At 41.8% G+C, this 26,002-nt stretch overlaps 1 long non-coding RNA gene across 1 annotated transcript; it reads right to left on the reverse strand.

The window, feature by feature from the left end:
• Positions 1-700: 700 nt before the first annotated feature.
• LOC146979251 (uncharacterized) lies at positions 701-26,002 on the reverse strand. Its single transcript, XR_015036792.1, has 3 exons — positions 25,950-26,002; positions 5,750-5,863; positions 701-813 (listed from the first exon to the last, which is right to left on the reverse strand). It is a non-coding gene; the product is annotated as an uncharacterized LOC146979251 (long non-coding RNA).

A 26,002-nucleotide genomic window follows, 5' to 3' on the forward strand; every position in this document is an offset into this window, starting at 1 on the left:
AGCTAACTAATGTTAACTAGCAAAATGTAACAGTTACAGTTTAGCTTACGAATGTCAGGCTGTTTCTAACTACAGTTTAGTTTACTGACGTTACTGTTACAGTTAAGAGTTTTTACCATTTTTAAATTATAGTTTAGTTCATTTCCACTGGTTTTTCTCACCAAGAGCATGAGCAAAAACACAATGAGGGAATAGTTGTTGTTCAGATGTGATGTTTTGACATCATTATAGCCTATTAATAGTCTTTTGTGTGTCTGTGGTGGTTTAAATGTTAAATAGCATCACTTAACTCTTGATGATGTGGAGTCGGGAGGCAGCAGAGCTGACGCTTCCTCCAGCCTGCTTCACCCACAGGAGGATGTTTTTATCTCTATTGTTGGAGAACTTGAATGATTATCTGTTGTCTGGAAAATCAGAAAGACACAGAAGTTTGATACTATCTCGTTCTGATCTGAGCAAACAAAAAGTAAAACTAAACTTTCGTAAAATGGCTGACGGCTAAAATAATTTAGCCTACTACCTGCCAGCCACTTAATGATACAGGTGATAAAACATGCACGTTTCCTTCGAAGGCCCAAACCCTTTACACAAAAACACAACAAACATGGATCGGTGTGTGTCTGTGTCTGTTGGAGACCAGCAGCTGTCTTCTCACCTGTCTAAGAGTTGGAGGTGTCAGCTCCGTCGCCTCAGGTGTAGAGATGATGTCACCTTCCTTTCCCCGACCATTTCCTAAACAACAGCACAAACGTCTCTGCCGCCACCGCCGCCACCGCACTCTGTGATTCACACGCACACCGCTCTACCTGAAGACTGAAAAGAAAAAAACAGAGACAGGAACTTCACACTCTCACTCTCAGACGCAGAAAAGGTGTTTTTTTCACCCTTTGTTTGGTTTTAGAGGCATAATTGGAGAATTTGTCAGAAAATGTGGATTGTTCTCTGACGACATGAAGTAGGCCTAAGAGTCTGATGATGGCTTCTGACTAGATATGTTTTAACAAGACATTGTAGATGTATTTTTTTATTATAGTTTGCAAATCTGATGAGCAAACACAAACCAACAGTGCGCTGATCCGTCACTTTTTTGACTTCCCTCCCCTCTGTCTGCAGCCCATTGGTTCCTATTTAAGATGTAAATCTTTAAAAACACCTCATTAAAGCTGCTCCTAGTATTTTTTTTTTTACCAAAAAAAAAAAAAAGCAGTGCATTTGTTTGGGATCTATTTTCAGTAGCGGAATAATCCACATTAATAGTTCATGTTTGGTGCTTTAAAGTTTAATCCAAACGATTTTAAAGTCACAATCCCACAGTTCAAGCAGGAACTTCATTAACCCTAAGCGCACAATCCAAGATGGCCACTCGTCGAGAGAAGTTTAACATTACATCGTTCATCAGGAACTCAGTCTTGTTAAATTAACTGTACTGTGAGAGTTGTGTGACTTTGACCTGTAGCCCTATGTTGTTTGCAGACTCTGCGCCTCTGTCCGCAGACGTTTGAGGTTTCATAGTCGAGCGTACGGTGTCACATTTAAAACAGGTCGATGTGAAGAGTTCCCGCCGAGCAGTCTATTGTGCGACACCGAGTACACGTAGCCTACGCTGAGTCTGCGTGGTCGTAAAAATTGAGCTTTGAGTTCGCCTCGAGTACGCACGGACGTCTGCAAAGTCAAGTACGCCCGACTATGTGGTGGCCTTTATCATGCGTAAACTATCACGTAGTGTGTTGTTATCGTGGTGCTAGCTAACAACGCTAACAACAACAATAGCTAACAAAGTGGAAGCAACAACGCTGGGTCGGAAAAGTAGGTGGAACTGTTGTGGTGGGAGAGTGAAGATGTGGATCAATAAGATGCCATAAATCTGTGATAGTTTTACTTTACCTGTACTTTACTTTTTTGAGTTTTTTTTTTTTTTAAATGTGTGTGTGATGGCTCTGAGCTCTGTGATTGGATGTTTGTCTGTGAACTGCACCTTGGGAATTGTAGCTGACTTCTTTTTCTTCAGTTTTTAAGTCAGCATGCTTTTAGTTTGTCATTCACCTTTGTTCTGATGGTTATATGAGATGAGAACATGAACAGATTTTTACTCCAGAGAAAATAACTTGTTTTACTTTAATATGTTGAAATGTTTTACTTGTTCCAAAATTTAATTTGTGAGTTTGGATCTTTTTTATTTTTATTTTTTTTCTCTGAGTGCAGAAGAATGCAGCTTCTAAATCCTCCTTATTACAAATGTAAATGAATGTAATTACTCTGCAATCATGACTAGTCAAAGCTTTTCCTTCCAAAATGCAACAGAGACGTTTTTTGAAGCTGTCGATCGGTTTCCATCGTCCTCCTCCCTCAAGTCGTTGCTGTGAGTGTTTCTTGCGTTTGGCTGCTTGGCTGCTGAAGGCCTGGAGCTGCAGATGGCCGGCTCGTGCCCAGTCCGAAATTTTCCACACAAGATGGCTGGACCGGCTCCCGCTCGCCAACGGCACTGCTGCAAAACACAATGACGAACGTCCAGTCACTTTTTCAGGAAAAGAAATGGGAGCACAAAGCCCGATGTGAGTGCACACACGGGCCCGGAGCTGACACTTCACCCTCCACCTGCTGCAGAAGCCTGAGCCGCGCTGACAGAGACTTTTATTCATCTGCCACTGAATCTCCACTAAAAATAGACGCACGACGAGCAACAGGACGACTCGGAAACCACAGTCTGTGTGGGCTTTCAAAAAAGACTGAAGTAATGAATCAGTGAATGAAGACTGGCTGTGTTTGTTGTCGTCATATCTGCATTTAGATGTCAGTGAAATTTAGCAACAACATCAAGGCATCGTGAAGCAGAAGTTTTGCTTCCGTCCACACGCGTTTCTCCTCCTTTCCCTTCACCACTTTGTGTCAAACTTTCTCCTCCAGATTTCTGATAAAAAAGCACAATTGTCATGTTTAATCTGTGATCATTTCCAGCCATTAATCAAGTCATGAGTGTAGGTGTCTTTTTTGTATTCCAGTGATTTTTTAATTTTTTGGATCAACACATTTCCATTGTTCCTCTGCGTTTGGAGGGATAATTTGTGCGTCCCCTCCCTCATGGTGGGTGTCTGAGGCCTGACCCGAACAGACGACGGCGGCGAGAGCCCAGCTTCCTCCCAGATGATGTGGTCGTACGTGGGAAGGGGCCCGAAGACGCCAGTGGCGGTGGGAGTTTGGCCCGCAGTTCGGCCTGGCTGACGTCATCACCGAGAGAGGGAGTCGGTCCGTGTTTGGTTCTTCCGGTTTGGACGTATGGACCGAGTGGAGGGTGATGTGGTGTTTAGACCTTGGGTTGGTTCAGTCTGGTAGAACTGGTCTCAGGGTTCTGGTCTGGAGTTTACTTGAAAATGACGTTGAGGTACGTGGTTTTCACTGTGCAGGGAGTTTTTACGATCAGTTCTGTTGGGTTGGGAGGAACTGGACTTACAGTTGGGTTTCAGAAGTTCGTCCTCTTGGTATCACTGCAAAATCAAACAGCGAAAACCTTGAATGGTGAAGATCCAACAGCTCAACTGGTAGAAGGCATTCCTTGTAGGTTTAGTCCTAATTTCAGTGGCTATTGGTTTGAGTCCAATTGGCAGCCCTCTTGATTCTTGTCACCCCCCCTTGAACCTCCTATGTCACTTTGTTCTCTCTGAAAAATGGTAAAACACAACTGAAACCCTGCGAAAAAAACTTGTTTTTGCACAAGATTCAACTTTTGTGCAAATAATTAGTGCAAAAATGATTTTTAAAAAATGTACCAAACCAAGTTCTTATGGCACTTTTCGACTAGTACCTGGTACTTTATTGGTAACGTTATTGGTGATGCCTCAGCCCTGGTTCCAAGCGAGCCAGAGAGATACTAAACGTGACGTCAGCCGACTGCCTTCCACTGATTGGCCAGAGCGTCATCACTGCTGGAAGACACGAGAATCAAACCCACTAAATTTAAAAACACACCAACAACAGCGCCCACCGACCTTCACTTAGACTGTTGTTGTTTTTTCATGTGAGTTAACTCTTTGACTGCCAGCCATTCTCACAGCAGCTTCCTCCAGCTTGCCAGGCATTTTCCAGCTTTTTGACTGATTTCCGTAGACCCACCATATATTATGTACTGTTACTACATACACATTAAACCCATCAAAGGAAAGATGAGGGTCTCTAGTTTCCAGAAAAAAAAACTGTTTGTTTCTATCTTGTTCCAGTCTTGTGAAATTGGCGGTTGAATATAGGTTAGTTTAGCCCAAAATGCCATTTTGGCACCAAAATCTTGAGAAAAAGAGGTTTTTGTGTCGGCTGTCATTTTCAGGTGAACCAGTACAATTGGCTCCTTTATATTTTGCTTTAGTGACGCCTCAACATCTGTACAGTTGTTCTCTTGTAAACAACAACTAAATCAACACTGACAAATGACTTTTGATGACAATAGACAAAATATTTAGCTACTGACACACACTACTGCAGCCTTTTTTCCTTCTTTTCTTTGAGTTACAACTTTTTATTTTCTTTTTTTTAGTGTGTGTGCGTACGTGACGTGTGCGTGTGCATACGTGTGTGTGTGTGTGTGTGTGTGTGTGTGTGTGTGTGTGTGTGTGTGTGCGCGCGCGCGCGGATCAGTTCGACAGGTTTTTGTAGCCGAAACACGGCACTTTAGATCAGATCCAGCTTCCTCTGGTCAGCAGGCAGCGGTCTCACTCACTCTCTCTGTCTCTCACACACATCTACACACACACAGCCTACAGCTCTGGCTGACGTCACGTGCCCCCTGAACTCACAGCCACAGACATGTGCGCTCACAACAGACAGACACCATAGCTCTCCTCGTCATGTTCGCCGGCGCCGTCCGTTCCTCATCCACACTAGATCGGGGATTTTCAAGCTGCTATCCGAGTGATTTCTCGCAAAATCTGGCGACTTTCCAAACGCTCTTGATGACTAACGACGAGCGATCAACGGGGTTGTTGTTACTAACGTTTGTGCTTTGTATCACGGAGCTGCACGGAGCTTCGACGAGCTGCCGAGCCGCCATGAGCCCCGCCGCCGCCCCCCGCAGCTCTCACCGGCGGCCAGAGTGTCACGGAGCGGCGCCGCTGCAGTCAGACACCCGCACCGCTCCGTGAGGGGGGAAAAACACGCTATAGTTTTTATATCTCTCAATCCAAATGTGTTTTTCTGCACTTTATTTTGATGATACAAGTCTGATCTTCACAGAGGAGTAGGGCAAGACATTCAACATGGCGTTGCCATTAAAAAAACGCTAAGACGAGTTATCTCGTCTTTGGCAGACTACGCTTGGATTCGCTAAGACGAGATAACTCGTCTTTGGCAGTCAAAGAGTTAAATGTCGGCTGTGTGGAAAACCATGCTGTGGTCCGTGATGGAGGTGCAGACGAGTGAGTTTGGAGCTGACGAGAGGAGAGCTGTAATGGAAAAGCACCGAGGATGTGCTGTGCCGTGACTGTGTAGTGGAAAAACTCTTATTGGCCGGGCATCAATAGTATAATCATTGTAAGAATTAATAACTTCAGGGGTAAATGGTGAATCATTAGGGAGGTTGGAAAGAAGGAACCATGTGATAACTGATGAGTCTCTTGTCATGTTGTCAGCAGCACAGATCTTTCAGGAGAGTAAAGGTCCGTCGTCCGGGTTCTCTCTTTAACTCCAGGTTCATGTTTTCAGACCGTCACAGATGGAAATGTTACACGCCCACTTCTCTTACACACAAACACACAAATATACTTACACACTAATGATCATCGAGGCCAAGTTGAGGTTCAGGATCTCCAACATTTCTTTGAACTTTGACTGGAGGAGCTGGGAATCGGACCAACAGCCTTCTGATAAGTGGACGACTTATCTGGAACGACAACAAAAACAGAAGGACAAAGATAAAAAAAACAACAAATAATGACCAAGGGGTGAAAAGACGGAGACGAGCAGAATAAAGAATTACAACTGATGGATGGACATGTGGTTTAAAATGTGACTCTTCCAAGAGAAGTAGAAAACGGTGATATTCATCCTGTGAAATAAAGTAACACTCAAACACACGTGCAGTTCAGTGAAGTGTTGGCAAGTGAAGGAAGTTGGTCAGGAGCCTATTTGGCCGTCGTCTTCGTACCAGCTCCATTAGCTCGTCATGTTAACGAACATATGGATGAGTCCGGATAAATGACACCTGAGGGAATACTTCACACACACACACACACACACACACCAGTAGATCATGTCTGAAAGTGTGTGGTACGGAGATCTGGAGAGAGATTTATTTATGTTGTTGTGGAAAATCTAAAGGTGTAAAAGAGAAAATTCTGTGTTCAACCAATGACGGTTGAGGAGCTTCGTGGCCTCCTGTGTGTTTCTACCTGCTACCTGCTACTTGACCTTCAGGACCTCAGGTGTATTTCTAAGAGTTTTACCAAACATGAAGGAGTCTGGAGAGTAAACACAGCAAACTGACCTGAGAACAGGTGTCATGGTACAGTAGGTACTGTATCATTGTAAAGCTCTCTCTCTCCCAAACAGTTACTGTATGTAGGCTGCAAAAATGGCAATTTCCTCTGTATCCGCAACCAATCGTAAAAGTACGATTCACATCAACAACCTATGGAATTTTACAGTACAAGTCTTTAAAGGGATAGTTCAACATTTTGGCAAATTGGCCCATTGCCATAATCCCTATAGTCATAGCAGTAGGTTTGTTACCTTTAATTGTCGGTGCAAGCTATTTTTAGAACCGCCGAGCCGAGTGGCGAGGCTAATGGTATTTCTTGGTTTCCCTCATCAAACTCATGAAATACACAATCCAACAACTCCAAAACGCTCTCGGGCCAATTTGCCAAAATATTGAACTATCTCTTTAAAGGCTGTTTTCTCAAAACAAGTTTTTCCTCAGACTCTGAGCTAGAAATCACCACTTCAGCAGCACTTACAGACACCAAACCCTCCAGTTTTATTCCTGTCTATATTCTGAAGGTTTTTACAGAAGGGATTGTTGATAAATCATTCACAGCCTGATTTATACAACATTTTATTCCTAAAATCCTGGCCCCATACAGTGTAAGTGGGCAGCACAGTGACAGAAAAATAAAAGTAGTAACCATCAGTGCGACTATGTAGGATCAGCAACAACAAACTGAAGAATACTAACACAATTTTTAACAAATTCACCTAACATCAACAGATCAACATCAGTGCACTGGAAATATTGTCCATTGAATTCAATGTCAGTAGACCATTTCTTCATGGTCATTTTCAGGTGCTTCTCTCCAAAGTAGTTGCTTCCACCTGTTGGATGCACCACTGACTGTTGAGTGGGTCTTTTGTTATATTTCATCATGTTTCTGCCTCATTTGTCTGTTCAACTTGAGTAAATCTGCGCCGTCAACTCTCATTACAGCATAAAACAACCACTCAGCTCCGAGGCCTGTGCTGCTCCTCTGTTGTGTTTCTGGTTAACCAGTTGCCACAGCGCTTGTCATGAACATCCTCGGTAAACAAAGACTTCAGACGACGTGAGGAACCATTTACAGTTAATGCCATCAGACGACCTGTCACGGATAAACTGCAATTATCAATCTGCACAGATTTACTGCTGTCAGAACACGCAGACCGCAACAGAGATGAAATAAAGACTTTTAGATCCTTATCTCGCAGTTTGTCAGATGATTCATGGCGGGAAGCTGCAGGGACTTGAGGAGGTAGAGACAGGCCATGAGCCACATGTCAGACAGCAGGAAACACTCTCTCTGCTCGAGAGGCAGATTTAGTCAAAGCTCCAAATGCGGCTTCATTTACAGTCGGAGCGCCGGCTGCTGTAAACAGCATTTGGTTTTTGGCAGGTGTTAATTTTTCACCCATGAGGGGAAACCTGCAGGCACGACAACATCAAACTAGATGAAAACAAATTTTCACATTTTTTGTCAAATTCCTAATTATAGATTATAATTATCTACTTTTTCTGAAGTGTTATGATAAAATGAAGTATGCAGTGATTTAATTGTTGCCAAAAACAGGCTCAGGTACGACATCGTCAAACTCTCAGCAGACGTACAGCCTCCACGCAGCGCTTTAATAATGTACAGGAAGTGCTCAGGTGCAACATCGCCATGGCAACACTTTAAGACACAATGGAGGTTTTAAGTCAAAACCATTAAGCATGATGAATGGAAATACCCTCGAGGCCCGTGGCACTTTAAATCTGTTTAAATCATCCCAATTAGCAAAAAAGATGTCAAGATGCTAAAAATATTAGCGAAACTTTAAGAGCAGCGACGCACACAGGAAGTGTTAAACTGTTGATGTTCAGTACAGAGCAGTGAGGAGTTCAAGGACTGATAATAAAAGACGGTTACAAACAGTTACAAATTACAACGGGAAACATTTTTTCCCTTTTCAAACTGTTTAACTCTGTAACTGTAGCCTAATGTGGGCGACAAGTTTAAAGGACAATTCCAGGTTAATTCAACCTGGGGCTCTAGTTTCCTAATATTTTAGGTCTAAAAGAATGAATCTGAAGATTTTCTTTTTTTCGTTTACAAACATGTCCTTTTTCCTTTGTTTAGAACATAAGGAAACTAGAGCTCCGGGTTGAATTTGCCCGGAATTTTAGGCTACTTTAAAGGGATAGTTAAACATTTTGGCAGATTGGCCCATTGCCATAATCCCTATAGTTTTCGGAGTAGGTTCGTTACCTTTATTTGTCAGTGCAAGCTATTTTTAGAACGGCGGAGCAGAGCCGCGAGCTGCTCAGAGATACGCTACGGAGGCTCATGGGATTTCTTGGTTTCCCTCATCAAACTCATCAAATACACAATCCAACAACACCAAAACGCTCTGGTGGACAAGTTGTGACCTGCACATTCACCACGCTATGAGATAATAACACAACGTTACCAGACAGAGATGTTTTAGAGGGAAATACAGAGACTGATTGATGAAAAACTGCCCCTGACAGGAACACGCTAGTGACCGCATCAGCGGTTTTGCATGAATTTACCTCGAAAACAACTCCGTCTCATAACTTTACATTAGACTATAGGGATTATGGCAATGGGCCAATTTTTCAAAATGTTGAACTATCCCTTTAAGTACCAGAAACTCCAATTCTTCCACTGTCCACTAGCAGATCTATCTCTATCTAGGCCTGTAGTGTATTTTGGTATAGCCATCTTGTTCACCACCACCAGTGATTAATGGATGTCACTGCTCTACTCGTGAGATGATAGAAGTCAGGCCGAGGTCACTCGTGGCTTGAAATTCAAATGGTTTGTAAACAGGTGCAAACACAGAAACAGGAAGTTCGACTTCATGTTAAAGATGCTGTATGAGCTCATTTGTGACATCGGCGCTCTTTAATGTGACCACAGTTTTCCATATGTAAATTCTGGGGCCAATGCCTGTAGGTTGCCCTGTTTATGAAGACAAGATGGCCACTAGTCTACGTTTTTAATCCAGTATTTACATAGAGGTGGAACTAAAGTCAGTCCTGGTTTGTGGAATAGAAATATGGGAGAAAAGAAATAAAGAGGAACGATCCCTCCTTTGTCAGATATTTGATGCATCAGCTGTTGAATTTCATTTTCGAGACGCACCAAGCTTCAGAAACAAGTGCTGGGTGGATTCACAGGCGTCTCTCTTGGAGCAGGACTCCATCCTGACTCCTTTGTTTTGGTGCTTGGACTCGGGCCTTCGAGACGCTTTCCAAAGCCAGGCGAGAGGAGCGAGAGAGCACGGCAGAGAGAGGAAGACTTGAAGAGAGAGGGAGAGAGAGAAGCAAAATGAGCGTTTAGTCGCTGGTGTGAATTGCCTTTCGCACCAGACAGATTTCCTGATCCCATAATGGCTCGAGCTCGCGTTTCCTGGTGCAAATTCTCTGCTGCGCTTGTGTCGGCTGCACATGCTCCGGCGGCCTAATGAGGCAGCATTAGCCAGGGGAGACGCAGTAATTAGAGCCAACGTCAGCGTCGAGGACAGATGGCACGCTAAGACAAGCCTCTCGACTTCACCTCCGCTGTGTGTGTGCGTGTGTGCGTGTGTGTGTGTCCTGACAGAAAAGAGAGAGAAGGCGAAATGTGTCAGAAGAGAGAAAAAAAGAAAGACGGAGGAGACTTAGAAATGTGTCAGAGAAAAGAGAGGGAAACGAAACAGAGATCCCGCCGGCAAGGAGAAAAGAGACGGTTTTGAATTTAGAGGAGAGGAAAACGTGACTCGCTGAGAGTTTGTGAACATCGGACATATTGATGTGCGATGATTGACAGTATATAAACCATTTACCTCCATAATAACAAGAGGAAAGAGACGCTCTGTAAGTGAAGGTGATGCTTATTGTGGTGAATGGTTTCTGTCATGAATCATTTCGACTGTGTAGGTGTTTGAGATGGAGCTAATGAGCTACAACTGGTTCTCCAGGCTGCAAAAATAAACTGCTGTTGTTTAAACAAAGACTCGGGTTGTAATCAGCCTTTTCTCCATCATCTGTCAACAACTGTGATCTGATCTGATGCACGTAAAAACCAGAGTCTGTGAGCAGGAGGCCTCAGTGAAAAGGAGCAAGAAGAAAAGATGTAAGAGGTGTCTTTACTCCGGGCCGCAGTATACGTCTAGTTTCAAGGCCTGAATTTGGCCGATACACAGTGTGATTTCTTGTTGCTACTTCCACATGTGGATGCAGAAACTAGAAACAGAGAATAACAACTGGAATCTGCACAGATGTGGGAGAACTCGGGCTCAAGACACCAGAAATACACATTGGGCCAGAAGACATACAGTATTTCTTCTTTTTATGCTTGATACTACAACATTTCAAACTGATCCAGTGTCAGTGTAAATGCATTTCCTGTGAGAACTTGATGGGAAAAATCAAGTAGTGTTTCACTAGTTCAATGCTTTTAATGTGAAATTGCAGCAGCAGGAAATGTTCGGATTGCATTAGCAGTAACTTCATGAACAAATACCCAGTTTATAAAACTGCAAATATGTTGCAGAGCTCAGTCAACACTGTGTTACCTCATTCACTAAGGATGGTGAGAGGAGAGAGGGAAACAGATGAAGAAACAAGGAAGAGGGAACAAGAGGAAGAGAAACAGGTAAAAACATGCAGGAAATGAGAATGAAGAGATTTGGGTGAGAAGGAAAGATGTAAATGAAAAAGGAAAAGAAGGGTGGTATACATCGGAGGACAAGGGAAAAGGGAAGAAAAGAACGAAAAGGAGAGAAGACAAAATGTGTCGGGAATGAAAAAGAGGGAGCGTTGGAGAGAGATGAAGGGTGAGAGTGTGGAGGAAGAACGACTAAAATAGACTGGGAGGTGAGGAAGGAGAGAAAGAGGAGAGAGCCTGCTGAAAGAGGAGGAAAGCTCAGGAGGAAGAACAAAGACGGAGGACAGAGGGAAACAGAAATAGACAAAGGAGAAGAAGAGGACAGAATATGTAAAAGCAAAAGAGAGAGAAAATGAAATGGTGACAGGTTTGGAGAGAAAACGGACTAATGGGAAACAAAGAGACACAACATGTCACTCGTCCTGTCTGCGTTGTGAGATCAGACACGAAGAAGATTTATTGTCGCTTAGCAGCTCCACACCTGTCTGTCAGCACAGAGATTTGACTGAGCTACGACAAAACGAAACGTGAAAACATCAAGACAGAAAGACTGAGGCCTCATTAAGTAAAATTAGGTGAGATATTAGACCGTCGCTGGAAGCTGAAAAGGTCTCTGACAAACCATCTGTTTTTGTTATCAGCAGTGATCACACCACAGATTTGCAAAAATCAGTTTATATGCAGACGACACTCTTTTCTATCTGATGCTGCCAAAACCAGTCTCTGCCAGAAAGTTACTGCCTTATTTCCTAATTTGAACATAAAAACATAAATTTTCACTTCACAACAGTAACTTTAAAAAAAATATATCTTCTTCATTCAGCCTCATCCAACCTGCAACCTCCGTAAAGCTGAGAGAGGAGCTGCAGATCCAGATGATAAATGAGAAGGTTCATCACCACTGGAAACTCCTGATGAATGTTGTCAAATGAATATTGATTATAGCTACAGACAAATAATCCTCTTCCTCTGACCTCAGTTCAACTCAAACACTGGTTTCACATTCAAACAAACTACAATAACAAACCAAGAATTTAACTCTCCACAACCTTTTAAAGGGATAGTTCACCCAAAATTGAAATTTATTTTACATTATCTACTCACCCTCATGTCGACTAAGGGCTGGGAGAAGTTTCAGAGTCCTCCGTGGCTTCTCTGAGTTACAGGGGGTCTCGGCGTAGCAGTGCACGTCCATATAACGGTTGCAAATGGATACCAACTGTCTTCGTAACAAAAAGACACACCAAAAACCATCCAAATACCTCCATGCTGCTCGTATGTAATGTCCGTCTTGTATTGAAGCCCCGAAATGCGAAATTGTCCCGAAAAAAATTAAATAAGTCTATTTTTCAAGCTTGTTTGGTAGCGGAAGCTTCTCGAAGCTCCTCTTCCCGGTTCGTCAAATTTGGACGAACTGGGAAGAGGACGGACCCTGGTTGGTCCAAATTTGACGAACTGGGAAGAGGAGCTCTCCACAACCTTTTAAGGTGTTCTGCAAAGGCTGCTGTGTAAATGCAGTGTATGTATTTATATACCCTCAAACTGTATGACTGAGTATGTCATATGTTTTATCTTTCCAGCCTCATTATTCATGATCTGTGACATCATGTGAAAGGCCCAGAACTGAAAGACAACAGCGGATCATTCTGTCTGGACCAAATAAACCAAACTACAGGAGGACGGACAGCTTCCTTAGAGACACTAGCTGGTGTATTAGCTGTTCCCTTGTGTTTCCAGTCTTAAAGAGGAACTCTGCAGGATTTTCACCTGAACTATTCTACATGTTTACCTAAATTAACCAGCTCCAGAGTCCTAGTTCTGGTTAAATCAATGACTTGTAACTAGTTCCAGGGAGAATGGAGGCTCTCTGACTTCCACCTAGCGTCTCTTGGCTGAAAACCAACCTTGTAAGATCGCTCCATGGATTGATTTGTGTGCCTTGACCCTGTGGCCCTGTGGTTCTCCACTGCTCCTTCCTTGGACCAACTTCTGATAGATCCCGACCACTGCAGACCAGGAACGACCCCACAAGAAGCTGCAGCTGTTAGGACGTTCTGACCCGGTCGTCCACACATCACCGTTTGGTTCTTTGTCAAACTGACTCAAATCCTTACGATGCCCATTTTTCCTGCTTCTTCTAACATCAACCTGCTGTCAAATACTGTACATCCCGCCAATTAACAGGTGCCACAATGAAGTGTTGTTCACTTCACCTGTAAGTGCTCCGAGTGTTAGGCCTGATTGGTGTTTGTTGACACCTTAAGAGACGAGCTCAAGTGTCGAACTGTTCCTTTAGATGAAGATGAAGCAATCATATCTGATCATATCTGACTTGTGTCCTCTGCTGACTGATGATCTGCAGCCGCCTCAGTCTTCTACGGTCAATAACCAACCACAGGAAAAGAGCTGTATTTAAAGGACACATTTATCTCGTCCACGTTTTCCATCCTTATGATAAATATAAAAAGCCCAGGTTAATCTACGGTGTGAAGTGTGATCTCGTCCTCCTCCGCCTCGTTATCTCATCCGTGCCGTCTCCTTTAGGTGTTGTTGACGACGTGTATAATGTATAATTGACCGGCAGACGACCCGGAGCAGAGCGGCACCCGATTCCTTCGTTAACGGTGATTATGATCACAGCGTGCGGTGGCACCGGTGTTACAGCTCTACCTGTCCTCGCCGCCGCCGCCCAACTCTGACACTGTGGTTTTGACTGTACATAATTATCATTGTCACTATTCTCCAATGTGTTTCTCGAGCGCGTTGTTGATGGTAATTTATTGTTCATGTAATCAAATATTGCCATGCGTTTCAAGCATTTGCCCGGTGGCACATTTAGTGTTAATTAGGCTGCAGGAGAACAGTGTGGATGGAGGGAGAGAGGAAAAAAAAGAGAGAGAGAGAGAGAGAGAGAGGGAAATGTGGAAAGTTGTTGACAGCCAATCAACTTCTCACTTTCAGAGAGAGAGAGAGAGAGAGAGAGAGAGAGAGTGGTGCAAATAGTATGAGGAGAAACACTGGTGGCAAACGGCTGCAGATCTGCAGCCAAGCCGGGCCTGTTTGGTATCATTAGCAAGTTTTTTTTTTCTTTTTTTTTTGGAAGGAGGGATATTAATATGATTTGTCATCTCAACTTATGAACATATGAATCAGTGTTTACTAACGAATGTGCAGGAAACGCTTCAGCTGAAAGACTTCATGTTGGATCGGGGAGGAGGAGGAGGAGGAGGAGGTGGGGGGTTTCTAACAGTCAGCTGGAGGAACGTGATGAGTGAGGTTCAAACACATCATCATCATCATAATCATCATCGTTGTCGTCGCCTCAGCATTTTAACTGAGGAGAGAAAAAAACATCCAGCTCTATGTGATGTGAGAAATAACACAGAGCCGAGAGTGAAACTGGTCAAATCAGGATATAAAGATAAAGATATGATTATCTGCAAACGTAAAGCTTATAAGAAACATTCAAATACGCGATTAAAAGTAAAAAATTTGATATAAAACAATGTAAAAATACAGAAAGTCTGGTTTCTACGGTGGCCCTGAGGGGTCAACACTCAGCAGAAGAGAAAACACATCAAAAGAAACGTGCTACAAGTTTAGAAAAACAAATGTTTCCGGAGACACAAAAAGTCAGCACAAAGTTTAACAAATAAGTGTGATATGTGATATTGATATTTTATTAAAGGGATAGTTCAACATTTTGGTAAATTGGCCCATTACCATATTCCCTATAGTTTTAGCAGTAGGTTTGTTACCTTTAATTGTCCGTGCAAGCTATTTTTAGAACGGTGGAGCAGAGCCGTGAGCTGCTCAGAGCTACGCTACGGAGACTGATGGGATTTCTTGGTTTCCCTCATCAAACTCATCAAATACACAATCCAACAACTCCACAACACTCTGGTGGACAAGTTGTGACCTGCACATTCACCACGCTACGAGATAATAACACAACGTTACCAGACAAAGTTGTTTTAGAGGGAAATGCAGAGACTGCTTGATGAAAAACTGCCCCCAACGGTAACGTGCATCAGTGGTTTTGCATGAATTTCCCTCTAAAACAACTCTGACTGGTAACGTTGTGTTATTATCTCATAGCGTGGTGAATGTGCAGGTCACAACTTGTCCACCAGAGCGTTGTGGAGTTGTTGGATTGTGTATTTGATGAGTTTGATGAGGGAAACCAAGAAATCCCATGAGCCTCCGTACAGCGTATAGCTCTGAGATTCATTTAATTCCATTGTTTCCAATCAGATTGATGAAACGCTGCATGTAAACGCAGCTGGTGACGTTCAAGTCCAGTGAGGTTCATGGAAGACGACGGTGAGAAGAGAGAGAAGGAACATGTGGGAGATATTGATCAGTTTTATGTCTCAGCTCTAGAACAAACTGAGGCTCAAACAGATCTGAGACCAGCGAGACGTGACGTCACCTCCAATAACTGAGTCCTGGCTGAGATCGTCCACAGCGTCAAACACCTGTCAGACCGGTGAGGCTGCGGGATCAGAACCAGCAACCGGAGCTCAGGTGTGAAAGCACTGGCTCTGCTAAGGCTCTGCTCTCTGGAGGGAAACCGCCACCGCATCAGTCACACATCTCACACACACACATAGATGAAATGTGCAAAAACACACAACCACAAAGTAGCAAATATTCAGCCTCACACACACAGACACACACACACACACCTATCGATGTGCCCAACAACACCTCCAGTGTGGCTACATCCTTACACCTGCAGCACAAACACACAACCTGTACATCCGCACGCACACACACAGCTTCATTTTACAAATACCAGAAGCTTTGATGCTCCAGGGGAATTTCTTTTTACCTCTTTCATCCACATGCACATGCACACACACACAGACACACATTCCCTGACATGTACAGAAACACATCCACATCCACAGCTGCTGGAGGAGGAAGCATCAATCCTCAGGTGAGCTACATTTCTCAGCATGATCGAAACTCTTTATTCAACACACACACACACACACACGCGCACACTCACACACAGACACACACACACACACACATTTACTGGATAACAAAAGTACGACTTCTGGGAAACAATTAAAGCTCAGATGATTGGACGTGACAGGACACGGTGACATCATCATCTCTGAGTCAGTCAGACAATGGAAGTGATCAATCATCAAACTGATGTTAACGATGGCGCTGAGCCGACACACACACACACACACACACACACAGCGAGGATGGAGCTGAGTGTGTGTGTGTGTGTGTCTGGTGTGGTTGTGTCATAATTAACGATGAGTATAGGAATATTTGTGTATGTTTGGGTGGTTAATGGAGTCCATGTTGGGGGGCGTGGGGGGGGGGGGGGGTGAAAGTGTGTAGGTGGGTGGAGTTCACACATGCACACACATATATACGCACGCATACACGCACACATACATGCACACACACACACACGCACACGCACACGCACACACATTAACGTGGCAGCACGGAAAGCCCTGAGCAACAATCTGTGGTGACAACAACATGCTACCTTCATTATCAACTCTCTCTCCCCCTCCTCCCCCCTCCCTCCCCCCACACCTTCCTCTCCGCAGCCTGCTGAACAGCTGAGGTGTCAAAGCTAAACAGGACGAAGAGGAGGAGGAGGAGGAGGTGGTGGTGGTGGTGCTGCTGGGAATTGTGGGTAAATGGGCAGAGTTTGGTTCTCACCAACAAAACCAGACCAGTTGGGAAACACACACACTGGCTTGTGTTTCATTATCATCAGATGATTGATTTTGATCAAACGTCATCAATAAAATAAAATAAAAGCTTCAATACAATCAATAATATCAAATAAGGTAACACTTTACAATAAGGGTCCTTTAATTAACGTTAGTTAGTACATACGGTATTAAGCATTAATATATAAACTAATGTGTTAAGTAAGCGGAATATTTGTGTTAATATAAGTCTTAAATAGTTATATCTTCCGACAGCAATCACTTACATAGAGTGTTTGGTCTGAAACACGGGTCTGTCAGTCACTCTGCTCTGCTGTAAAAGCTAATCATAGATATAAAAGCAAAAAACAAATAGAATACAAATAACAATTGAATTTACAAGTTTAGTCAAAAAATAAAACATTTGCACTCCTGAAGCCTGGATGTAATGGAATTTATTATGGACTTGAAGACTTTGAAGTTGTTTTAGAGGCAAATGCTGCCGGAACTACATTCCTCACACGGCTGCTGGGTGGAGTGATTTCAAAAGCGCAAGTAGTTCCGAGTATTTGCTTCATGTGTCGTAATGTTACATAATTATACATAGCTGAGGAGAAAACTTTCCTTGTATCCTACAACCTTTATCCAATGAGGAGAGAGAACGGCATAAAGGGGCAGTCCTCTCTGTGTGTGCAGCCAAGGGATGCGCCTGAATGTGGTGACGTAGGGACGAGGACCAATAGATCCATGACGAGGGCGGGGACTGCTAACTCCATCCGCTGACAAGAAGTTAGCCAAAACCACCGGATCGCTTACTTCTGCTTTAATGCTGAGTAACTGTGCGTTCACACCAAAAGCGATAAAATCGCCTGTAGTCGCTCTGGTCGCTCCTGTCGTGTCTCTTGCCAGCTCTAGCAGCCCGTGCACCAAGCGACCAAAGGGGCGGGACTTTAAAGCTGTGCTGCAGATGAATCCCAGTCTGCAATTGGCTGTTGCCGCCGTCGCGCCGCTGCTCATTTACATAAAGTTGAGCCTCTCTCAACTTTCGTCGCTCAAGTCGCTCGCATCGCGTCACTCACGCCGCCGGTCGCTCCTCATCGCCAGCGTACATTGAAAATGAATAAAAATGATAACTAATTACATCATTCAACTTTTATTATTACTAAACTAACTCTGAGTAGTAAACATTAAAGCAGAAGTAAGTGATATTTTTGTGTTAATATAAGTCTTAAATAGTTATATCTTCCGACAGCAATCACTTATAGTAAGGGCAACATATGAAAATCTGGGAACTAAATCCTTACCAAGAAATTTCTTCACAGTTGTCTTTAGGAACATGCGTAGTATGACGTCTTAAAATGTTGAAATTCAACTCCCGTGGGAAACCCCCTAAAAAACGACTCAAAGTTGGGGTACCCGGTAACTGGATTTTTGAACATTCCGAAATGTTAAATTTGGCCTTAAGTAACTTGTGAGGGGCCAAACTAGGGGTTTTTCATGATTCTGAGTTGATTGCAAACATTAGTTTTACACCCAAAACACTCCTTGGTGGAGAAAAAAACAGCCACACCCACTTTTCTTGTTCATCGGAACCCCCATCACCACCACCAATAGAATGTTGGTGCAGGGAAGTTCCATAGTGCAGTTTCAGCCGACGCGACCCGGCTCAGGCTGCAGCGGCAGCACCATTCATCCTATTAACCATTTTTCTACCATTGCAATAAGTCTGGAAACATTATTTTAAGGCCGAAAAACTCTGCAATGTTACTTTAATGCAAATTCAATCATGAATTCTTTGGCCTTACCACTGCAACTTTTCTGCAAATTTGCTATCATAGACCGCTGTGGCTAGCTGTGGTCAGCTGTGGCCACAGTGTTTCCATTACGTTTTTTTGCATGTCTGTGTTTTTATTACTAGTTATTGTTTTCATATAACATTAAGTTGTATGCGGATCGGGAGCGAGAGAGAAGGAAAGACATGAGGTGCACACCAGATTTCACATACCAGTAAAAACGGAAACATACACATAGCCTACACACACACACACACAACCTCACTATTGGGTACATGTTGCTTTCTTCTACTTTTTATTTATTGCCATGGTAAATCGGCCTAAGTATTGTTTAGTGGTAGTTGTAGTTGGTTAGCATTAAAAGTGAGGAATTTTGGAGTTAGCTAGTGCTAGACATGTTGAAGCCATATACAACCTTAGATCATTGACAGACACTTTTTACACCTTATGTGAGAGCATAAGAACTTGAAATATGTCATGTCATTGCGTTGATAACATGCATAAGAAACTTAAAAATTGTGGTAACACTTTATTTGATGCCTATCTCTATAATGCATTATTGTCATACTTATAATGGGTTATAATAATAAAAGTTATAATGCAGTTATAGCACTGTATAACTATGGTTATAAACACTCATAAATGATTATAATGCTTTATAACAATAATCATAACACACTATAAAGCATTTTATCTTGTCTTATAAGGTCAGGTATTAATATATTATAACTATTAGGAACTCACTGACAATGCCCACATTGATAATGCATTAAAATATAGTTATAATGTGTTACAATTGGCTTATAGACGTGTATAACTATCATAATAAACACTCATAAATTACCATAAGGCTTTATAACAATAAGCATAACATATTATAGACCATTATAACTCTATTGTAATACTTGACCTTAAGCCATTATAAAATGCTCTATGATGTGTTATGCTTATTGTTATAAAGCCTTATGATCATTTATGAGTATTTATAATGATGGTTATACACTTTTATAAGCCAATTATAACACATTATAACTATATTTACGATGTATTATCGACGTGGGCATTGTCAGCCAGTTACTAACAATTATAACGTATTATTATACCTGACCTTATAAGTCATCATAAAATGTTTTATAGTGTGTTATGATTATTGTTATAAAGCCTTATGATAATTTATGAATGTTTATAATTATAGTTATACAATGCTATAACCACATTATAACTCATTATAAGTATGGTTATAATGCATTATAGAGATAGGCGTCAAAGTCTTACCAAAATGGCTGTTAGTTGGCTAACAGTAAATAATATGGTTAGTTAGCCAACTCCTATGTGCGACTGAATCTGATGACCATCTCTGACCATTTTATTTTCCTAAATGCTGGCTGACTGCCCCATTAGCTATCAAGCTACGAAAACATGGCGTAGGCCTATTGTCATCGCAAGGATTTTTTGCAGAACGGTTTAGGCTATTATAATAAAGGTGATCTACTATACTCAATAGAATACATTAGAGATCAGCTATTCCTGTGTATGACAGAGGTTTTCTTTAATGTCACAAAAAAACTTCTACTATTACTACTGAATATTTAATATAACTTATATTCTACCTTTTTACATTGTTGGACATTAATCTAGCACACACGTCAATGTCATGTCAAAAACCTGGGGGCCAGATCTGTCCTGCAATACACTTTTATATGGCCCTATTATGTTAATAATGGCCCACCAATATAGCATTCACATTACTCACATTACAAATCCCATAATACACTACAACAGCTACCACGGCCATGACCAAGCAATAGGCCCAAGCTGGAATGAACAAGTTTGTGACACACTGCAACATCTTTTTCCATTCTTCAAAAATGACCTCTTAGAGCCTGGATGCTCGATGGAGATTGATTCTCAGTGTGTGTGCAGATTAACATTACCATGTTTGCAATCAATGTAGCACCACTGTGTATTTTTTGTACTTTTCCCATCTTCATTTCGAACAAACTTGTTTCAGTTGTTGCTGGTATGTGAAATCTGGTGCATGTCCACTGTCTTTTCTCTCTCGCTGCTTGCTACCGATCTGCATAATAAATTACATCTATAATAACTTTTTTAATAAATTTAGCGACACCACAAAATCCTGGAGGGTCTGTAGAAATATAATAGAAAAAAAAATAGAACAAAGGGTAGAAAGTTATATTGAGTATTTAGTAGTATTATGTAACACAACCTATGCAATGATAAGGAATGGCTTCTCTGCAATACATTCTATTGGTGGTGGTGATGGGGGTTCCGATGAACAAGAAAAGTGGGTGTGGTTGTTTTTTTCTCCACCAAGGAGTGTTTTGGGTGTAAAACTAATGTTTGCAATCAACTCAGAATCATGAAAAACCCCTAGTTTGGCCCCTCACAAGTTACTCAAGGCCAAATTTAACATTTCGGAATGTTCAAAAATCCAGTTACCGGGTACCCCAACTTTGAGTCGTTTTTTAGGGGGTTTCCCACGGGAGTTGAATTTCAACATTTTAAGACGTCATACTACGCATGTTCCTAAAGACAACTGTGAAGAAATTTCTTGGTAAGGATTTAGTTCCCAGATTGGTCAAATATCTGCTAAAATGCCCTTACTATTACATAGAGTGTTTGGACTGAAACACGGGTCTGTCAGTCACTCTGCTCTGCTCTGAGTCGAGGAGAAAACATTTATCGTATCCTACAGTTTTTATCCAATGAGGAGAGAGAACGGCATGCAGGGCTGTGTGTGCAGCCAAGGGACGCCGTGAATGTGGTGACGTAGGGACGAGGACTGTTATGGTGCGTTCAAGGAAACTCGTAACTCCTGTTTTTCCGACCTGTGAAGTTGTACCAGTTTGATCTGGTACGAGTTCACGGGTCGGAAGTTACGAGTGGCCGTTATAGTGACTTTCACCGGTAAAACAGGTCGGAAAAACACGAGTGGGTTGCCTGGAACGCTACAAAGTCGTAAGTTGTGACTTGAAGCTGTAATTTACGATTTCAAAAGCCTGCCTGGAACGCAGCATTAGCCAAAACGACTGGATCGCTGACTTCTGCTTTAATTAACTGCTTACTAATAGGCTACATTAATTAATGTGTTTCTTAATCCTAAGTAATACATAATAATGACTGTTAATATATCTGTAAACAGTTCATTGATGCTTAATAATGTACTAACTAACGTTAATTAAGGGAAAATGTTACCTCAAATTATTATTGATTTTCACTCAGACACTGTTTATAATCGACAACACCATGGGACGTTTGTGTTAAAGTGACACAATAAGAATCAATCAATAATTAACATCGTTAATTGATTCATTAAAGTATACAAATATAAAAAAGAATAAAATAACTATATTTTATATATATTGAATACTATCAATAGTGATAAACAATCAATATTTAACACTGAAATCAAATTGATTACTCATCATGACCAGAAACTGCAGAGTGATTGATCAGTTCATTGATTGATTCTCAGAGAGATGAACAGTTCAAATATCAAAGATCATAAGTAAAAAAAAATAAATAAATCAATTAATCAATCAATATCCAGCTTTCCTGTTGTTTCCATTGACAACCAGCTTCAGAAGACAATTTAGTTTTATATCATTAGACGTGTCACTCCCGCTGATTATTCATTAATTATCACCACGATTTACACTCGATCCTTTTTAATTAGAACGAACACACGTTTTATATGGAAACATTTACACATTTACATGTGTTTATGTTTACTAATGTGAAGATGACAGCGGCAGATAATACAAATTATTAGTACACACACGCAGATTTAAATACACACACACGTACAACAACATAATCAAATGACAAACCAGGCATTGGACAAACCAAAAATAAATATTTGCTCACTGTCTCTCTCTCATTCACAAACACACACACACACACACACACACACACACACACACACACGCACACACACACCAGCATGTCAAGTAGAGGTGTGAATCACCTGAGGCTCTATGAGACTTTATTATTTCCATTTTAAACCTTGTGCAACATCCTGAATATTGGAAAAAATAACTGTATGACTCATTTTGATTTATGACTTAGTTTTATCTGATTAGATAAACCTCACACTTCTTGTCAGTTAAAGCAGAAGTAAGCGATCCGGTTGTTTTGGCTAATGCTGCGTTCCAGGCAGGCTTTTGTAACCGTAAATTACAGCTTCAAGTCACAACTTACGACTTTGTAGCGTTCCAGGCAACCCACTCGTGTTTTTCCGACCTGTTTTACCTGTGAAAGTCACTATAACAGCCACTCGTAACTTCTGACCCGTGAACTCGTACCAGATCGAACTGGTACGACTTCACAGGTCGGAAAAACAGGAGTTACGAGTTTCCTTGAACGCACCATAACAGTCCTCGTCCCTACGTCACCACATTCACGGCGTCCCTTGGCTGCACACACAGCCCTGCATGCCGTTCTCTCTCCTCATTGGATAAAAACTGTAGGATACGATAAATGTTTTCTCCTGGGCTCAGAGCAGAGCAGAGTGACTGACAGACCCGTGTTTCAGACCAAACACCCTATGTAAGTGATTGCTGTTGGAAGATATAACTATTTAAGACTTATATTAACACAAAAATATCACTTACTTCTGCTTTAAGTAACTGTTATTCTTATAAAAAGCAATGATCAACCAACAGACAGACTAACACAGTCATAAACAACAAAGTATAATAAAAGATCAATATAACGTCCGTTTTTTCATTAGTTTCACATGTGAACCGATCAGAGTCTGTGTGACGTGTGCATTTGTGTCACATGATGTAGAGATTCAACACGTCGCCTACTCTTCACTCATCTACAGTAGTGTGTCACATCTCCAAACAAAACAAAAACCCACCATAACATCAGTCTGAACCCCTTACTCTATAGTTCCTATAACAGACTGAATCAGACTTTGATCATTTGGAGACACTCAAAGGGATAGTTCAACATTTTGGCAAATTGGCCCATTGCCATAATCCCTATACAGTAGTCATAGCAGTAGATACGTTACCTTTAATTAATTGTCTTTAATTTTCATCAAGCAGTCTCTGCATTTCCCTCTAAAACAACTCTGTCTGGTAACGTTGTGTTATTATCTCATAGCGTGGTGAATGTGCAGGTCACAACTTGTCCACCAGAGCGTTTTGGAGTTGTTGGATTGTGTATTTGATGAGTTTGATGAGGGAAACCAAGAAATCCCATTAGCCTCCGTAGCGTAGCTCTGAGCAGCTCGCCGCTCTGCTCTGCCGTTCTAAAAATAGCTTGCACTGACAATTAAAGGTAACGAACCTATACTGCTATGACTATAGCGATTATGGCAATGGGCCAATTTGCCAAAATGCTGAACTATCCCTTTAAATATTTGTGTCTACAGAGGAACTATGTAACTATGCAGTCCATGTTTCTGGAGAGACGAGAGCTGGGACACCGGGTCGGAGGCTATAGGTGGAAGGCAGAGAGCCTCCAAGTCATTTAACCATCACAATTACTCTGAAGCTGTTTAATTAAAGGGATACTTCACCCAAAATCGATAATTCATAAGTCATGCCAAGGAAGGGTTTGGAGAACTTTCAGAGTCATCAAAACACTTTAGGAGTTCCAGGGGGGAGGGTCCGGCTGGCAACGGATTTACATATAATGGCGGCGGATAGAGTTCACTTTTGAATCGTCCAAAACACACACTATGAAACATCCAGATACCTCCATACTGCTCGTCTGTACTGACCCAAGTGTCCTGAAGCCGCCACATGGAAAAGTTGTTCGGAAAAAAATAATGTGATTTCTGTTTTTAGCCTTGTTGTAGCGGTAGCTCCCAGTGGCTCTTCTGTGTTTACATCATACGTTCAATGGTTTACAACGACTAACGAACATCTCGCGCAGTCACTGCTACAACAAGGCTAAAAACAGAGATCAAATCAATTGTTTCTAAACAACGTGAACCGCAATGCACAGCTGGTGTGTTCACCTGTGTTATAATAACCCATCCTCCGCGTCAACACCATCATGTTTATTTAGCTCAGTTCATGATTAACGTCACAGTTCAGTGTCTTTGCTCCGTAGTTACCAGGATACGATGGTTTCTTTAATGAGCTTTTAACGAGGACGTGATGAACCGTGAATCACAGCTGAGCCCAGAGTCACAGAGGAGTTCATACATGTTCACTGCTTCATACGTGTGCTGGACTCTGGACTGTGACAACATCCAGCAGGTAAAAAAAAAACAAAAAAAAAACCCATCAGTGAGTGTAATGTGAGCAAATTAGTGGGATTTACCCCAGAGGAGGGGCTGATGGGTAAAAAAAAACAACAGAGAGGGACTTTAACTGTTGAAGTGGATTCCTGGAGGGACGGAGAAGGATCATCTGAGATGTTTTGACCTTTGGAAAAACACTTCAGCTGTTACGCTTCTTCACTTCCTCCCGCTGAGTGTGTGTGTGTGTGTGTGTGTGTGTGTGTGTGTGAGAGAGACAGCCCTCTGTGTTTTGGAGTTAGCGGTGGACGACAGATCTGCCCCGAGGCGCTGCAGGTGTTTGAGATGAGAAACAGGAGGAGGGAGTCCAAGAAAAGAAAAGACGGAGAGGGAGAGGAAGAGACGACGAGAGGAGAAGAAAGACGCCGGACAGGTAGAAAAACAGAGGTGACATTTCTTTTTCTTTTCTTTTTTTTTTACAGTGTAGAAACTCACAACTCTCACACACTGCACACTAAATGTTTGACGCATGTGTGTCGTCATCGTGTGACCTCAACAATCAGAATCTGGTTTATTGATTAGGAGATTTGTTTTGATGTTTGGAGTGAAACCGATAAATAATCAAACCGTGAACACAGTAGGAAGAACAAAATATAAACAGAGATAAAGAAAACCCAGCAGGTTGAACTTGTAGATACAATAGAATTATCCTGAATAAAGATGTGCACAGAAAGAAAGAATAACACTTTACAATGAGGGTCCCTTAATTAACCTTAGTTAGTACATTATTAAGCATTAATTAATTGTTTACAGACATATTAACAATCATTATTATGTATTACTTAAGATTAGGAAACACATTAATTAATGTTAGTAAGCAGTTAATTAATGTTTACTAATCAAAGTTAGTTACGGTAAGTAATAATAAAAGTTGAATAATGTAATTAGTAATCATTATGTATGCATTACTCAGCATTAATTAACACATTAGTTTATATATTAATGCTTAATAATGTACTAACTAATGTTAATTAAGGGACCCTTATTGTAAAGTGTTACCGAAAGAATAAACTGATTAAAAAATAATATGTGCAATAAGCCTCCTGCCAGCGGGGCGGGGCTTAATATCCGACCTGCTCACCTCAGGATCCTGGAGGAACGACGGCAGTGAAGGAGGTGCTGATGGAGGAGGAG

The sequence above is a fragment of the Trachurus japonicus genome, chromosome 10, assembly GCF_045865225.1.
Source record: "Trachurus japonicus isolate A0001 chromosome 10, Traja_1.0".
NCBI classification, from domain to species: Eukaryota; Metazoa; Chordata; class Actinopteri; order Carangiformes; family Carangidae; genus Trachurus; species Trachurus japonicus.